Source organism: Nanorana parkeri, unplaced genomic scaffold, assembly GCF_000935625.1.
Source record: "Nanorana parkeri isolate BGI_ZX_2015 unplaced genomic scaffold, ASM93562v1 scaffold1354, whole genome shotgun sequence".
Taxonomy (NCBI): Eukaryota; Metazoa; Chordata; class Amphibia; order Anura; family Dicroglossidae; genus Nanorana; species Nanorana parkeri.
In genome coordinates this window covers 285,236-290,481 of record NW_017307622.1, presented here as the reverse complement: position 1 = coordinate 290,481, position 5,246 = coordinate 285,236, and positions in this window count along the sequence as shown.

The following is a 5,246-nucleotide window of genomic DNA, read 5'->3' as shown; positions in this document are numbered from 1 at the left end:
CCCCCACAGTCACATCAGTCTCTGTACAGAGGAGCTTACACTCTAATGTCCCCTCCCCCCACAGTCACATCAGTCTCTGTACAGAGGAGCTTACACTCTAATGTCCCCGCACAGTCACACACTATGATGATACATATATATAGCTCTGACATATACCACAGCGCTGTACAGAGAACTCCGAGCCAGTCCTGCCATCGAGTAGAACCTTGCTCCTCGCCACCCATGAATAATAACCTGACTCCTCCCCTGCCATGGCCTATGTGTATAAGGTCTGATGACCACCTTGGGTCTTACACGTGACCGATGACATTGCAATTGCTGTATATAATTCCGAGCCAGTCCTGCCATCGAGTAGAACCTTGCTCCTCGCCACCCATGAATAATAACCTGACTCCTCCCCTGCCATGGCCTATGTGTATAAGGTCTGATGACCACCTTGGGTATTACACGTCACCGATGACATTGAAATTCCTGTATATACTCCGCAGCGCGTTCCACAGAGGAAACATATGGTGACCGGAATCCACGTACATCTACATATTCTGTCCGTGGATTCCGGCAGCGACCGTATGTTTCCTTTGTGGGACATTTTTGTGGAATACAGTACAATATACAGGAATCTTCCTTCCATCGGTGACGTGTGATACCCGTGGTGGTTGTATTTACCTTAGACAGGTGCTCTTTGGAGTGATTGGTGCGAGGACATGCCGCCATTTTCACATGTTTTATCTCCGTAGGTTGTAACCTGCGCCTTGTTGGCGACATTAGTCTTCGCTTAATGAATAAATAGCGTGCTTTGTGTTTTATTTTTTTGCCTTTTCTGAATTTATTCTCCTTGCTTGTCTACAGACGGACAACCGAAGATCCAATGTTTGTACGTTAGAAGCGTTCTTTTGCGCACGAACGAGCAGAGGATCTGAATGACGGACGGACGTTGGTGTCTTTGTCGGCGCGTTTCTCTTTTTATTTCAGGTCCGGGCGGACAGGTAGGATCCGGTCTCATTCCTAATTATAGAGCAGCTGCTCCGATTTCAGGGTAGCTGCCCCCCGGAGGATGCTGGGAATCGTCTGGGCCATTGTGTTGTGCCTCCGACCTCCGCAGCGAGGATTAGACCCTGAATGGTGCGTGACGAGCGCGAACGTCACCTCTCCGATCTGCGATAATTGTCACACAAAGACCGCGGATCGTATGACACCATTCAGTGCGGTTAACTCTTTCTTATCAGTTCCCACAGATGGTTCGCCAACTAACATATTCCAATCTCCTCATCTCTGTCATATACAGTATGTAGCAACTTGATGTAACCGTCAAACTTCACATTCAAGTCGGCCATCGTATGTTCCCAATTTTTATTCTATTTCAGTTTGATCGCAATTTTCACTCCTAGTCCCTTAAGTTTAAAGGTTTCATAAAGGGTTAAAAACAAACATTTTATTTAACAAAAAAACTTTTTTTGTCAGGTTGCTTTAATGGACATCATATGCAGATGGAAGCTCATACTCATTACTTTGTATCTCTCTATCTATACTCTGATCAATGTTTATAAACAATGTTACTTTGTATCTCTATATCTCCCTCTGATCAATGTTTATAAACAATGTTACTTTGTATCTCTCTATCTCCCTCTGATCAATGTTTATAAACAATATTACTTTGTATCTCTCTATCTCCCTCTGATCAATGTTTATAAACAATGTTACTTTGTATCTCTCCATCTCCCTCTGATCAATGTTTATAAACAATGTTACTTTGTATCTCTCTATCTCCCCTCTGATCAATGTATATAAACAATGTTACTTTGTATCTCTCTATCTCCTCTCTGATCAATGTTTATAATCAATGTTACTTTGTATCTCTCCATCTCCCTCTGATCAATGTTTATAAACAATGTTACTTTGTATCTCTCTATCTCCCTCTGATCAATGTTTATAAACAATGTTACTTTGTATCTCTCCATCTCCCTCTGATCAATGTATATAAACAATGTTACTTTGTATCTCTCTATCTCCTCTCTGATCAATGTTTATAATCAATGTTACTTTGTATCTCTCGATCTCCCTCTGATCAATGTATATAAACAATGTTACTTTGTATCTCTCTATCTCCCTCTGATCAATGTTTATAAACAATGTTACTTTGTATCTCTCCGTCTCCCTCTGCTCAATGTTTATAAACAATGTTACTTTGTATCTCTCTATCTAACTCTGATCAATGTATATATAACTGCACTCTTTAGCTATCAATGCCCAGGTGCATCGGTAAACAAACTTCATATCCAATCAAGCAAGCAGTGGCTATTTGCTGCATGCTTTGCGGCTCCCTTTATCTGATTGAAACCTTGAGATAAGCCCTGCAATAAGGGCATCAGCTCTGTACTGCTCTGACTTCCCGGGGTGACCCATTGACTTATGCATGTCAATGATACCTTCAGCTATTGAGGTCTGTAAACAAAATCATTTTTTTCATTAGGCCGTGAATAGACAGAGGTACAGATGAAAAAGCCGCCAAAGGCTCCGCCCTCCGGCCGAAATATAACAGTTCAGATTTACCTCTAGAATGTTTTTTTTATTTATGACTAAAGAATCTGCTACACGTTTCCGGTAAAGTAAAACTGCGTTCTGAAGACTTTCTCCTGTTATGGATTGAGGACGGGGTTAGAACCGTTGTCAGTAGCATCACTTCCTGTCCTTGTGACACCTGTTAATTGGTACAGGAAGTGACGGCCAATTTCCCTATTCGGGACAAAGGCAGCAATGAAAACTTGCCGAGGTTCAGTCCCAATTGTGGTCGGAGTTCCGCCTCCATGGCCGACCAACCAGGGCAAAGTGCAGCCAACGCTCAAAAAAAACAGCGGTTCGGCCAACGCTTCTTTTTTTTAAGCTCATGTTCTGGATATTTTTGTCTCTTGGTCGGACGCGGGTGGCTATGGGCCAGCGTGGCGGCCCGGAGCCCATGTGTGGAAGGGGGGTGGTGTGTGTGTGACTACAGAGAGGTCTGTGAGTCAACGACAGTTTCCGGATTCGCACTTTATGTTCTTCTGCGACCGCAGAGGCGGGACGCAGCGCCAACATTTTTTGTTTTCCTCCAAAGCCCCTCCGGATATAAAGCCGCTTCTCTGCGGGAATTTGTTTATCCAATTATCACATTGTTGTCGATGAGGAGGAAGATGATGGAGATAAACATATCGCTGGTGAAAGGGCTCCACGGGCCCCGGGGGAGGACGAGGACGAGGAGGGGGATGTTTTTGGGGGCTTGTGGCTCAACTTTTTATGGTCTTCACTCATTTAATTCACGTGAAAGTGCAAAAGAATCGACTATAAAAACGAATCCATAAAAGTGTTACATAGTGACAATAATTGCTACATTCTTATTTCCTAGGAAGGAACCCTGCCGAGATTTCAGCCAATCAGAAATCTGCTCTCCACAGGTCATCAAACCCCCTCCCCCCAAACCCATATAAACTTACCTGAATATGATGTCACGTGACCTCTGCCACACTTTTTCCAGTAGTGGCGATTGATGGTTTGAAGCTGCTCTCCATTCCCTTGGCTAATCCAGCCGTCTGGTCTTGTGTCCGCCCCCCCCACATGACATCACTCCCGCAGAAGTCAGGACCCAGTGATGGGCCCTTGCGACAGCCAATGGGCAGCGCCTATGACACCAGAAGAAGACATGGGCAGCAAGCTGACTGGTCTTGTGTCCGCCCCCCCACATGACATCACTCCCGCAGAAGTCAGGACCCAGTGATGGGCCCCTGCGACAGCCAATGGGCAGTGCCTATGACACCAGAAGAAGACATGGGCAGCAAGCTCACTGGTCTTGTGTCCGCCCCTCACATGACATCACTCCGCCAGAACGTAGGATAATGTGATGGGCCCCCGCGACAGCCTATGGGCAGCGCCTATGCCAGAAGAAGACATGCACAGCCAGCCGACCGGTCTTGTGTCCGCCCCCTCACATGACATCACTCCTGCAGAATTTAGGACCCAGTGAAGGGCCCCTCCGCAACAGCCAATGGGCAGCGCCCATAGCACAAGGATTAGACATGGGCAGCCAGCCGACCGGTCTTGTGTCCGCCCCCTCACATGACATCACTCCTGCAGAATTTAGGACCCAGTGAAGGGCCCCTCCGCAACAGCCAATGGGCAGCGCCTATGACACCAGAAGAAGACATGGGCAGTGGGCAGCAGCCAGCCGACGGGTCTCGTTACAGACGGGCCCGTTTATTGTTTTCTGTGGCCCCAAAAGTCTGCTGAGCCTATAGGTGTACCTGCAAGTGTACCTCAGGGGAGGGGCCTGTCTGTGCCACCCGGGTGATGTCATTACTCTGACCCACCAAGCAGATGATACAATGTAACACATTTCTGGCTGAGCATTTACCTATTGTTCTAGGTCAGGGGTAGGAAACCATGGCACTGGGGACTGGGGGGGGGTTGTCAGAGTCTTGCAGTGCCTTATGGGACTCGTAGCTTCACTGCAGTGCTGAGGTCGCCTACCCCTGTACGAGGTGAGATCTAGGCCGCCCATGGTCCGGGGAATGCGGTGGAGGTCGGCGCAGAGCCATGCAGACTGAATATAATATATATATATATATAGCCAGACCTCTAAACACGTCAAGTGACAGGTCCTCTTTTCCCAGCTTGTATGTAACATAATTGCCACAGAACTGCACTGACCTCCCAACCACAGTCCCTACCAGTCCCTCTCTCGGGGGGCCGGGGGGGAGGGGGGGGCACTGACCTATGAGGTGAGGAGGATGGAGGAGGACACCTCCCGCCATTTCCAGGTCTGACATTTCATTCCTCATAATTGTTACTCTGACTCATCGGACTCTGTTCGGCTCATTAGTAAAGGTCACCGGCCCGCTTAATGTGCGTCTGCGTCATCCGTCGCCGAGAGAAGCTTCGCTCCCCATAATCTCGGAGGCAGCAGAGACGCATTTCCTGTCCTGGGAAGAGGTGACCGCGCAGAATGCGTTTTATTATTATCCTCCGTGCTGGGATGTCACCGACTGATCTCCGACTTATGACAAGCGCCGTACGGGGTGCTTGGCTTTCCAAAAAACACTCTGCTGGAGGACTCTGCTCCTTCCTCTATAACTCTCCTCTCCTGAAATACTCTGCTGGAGGACTCTGCTCCTTCGTCTATAACTCTCCTCTCCTGAAATACTCTGCTGGAGGACTCTGCTCCTTCCTCTCCTGAAATGCTCTGCTGGAGGACTCTGTTCCTTCCTCTATAACTCTCC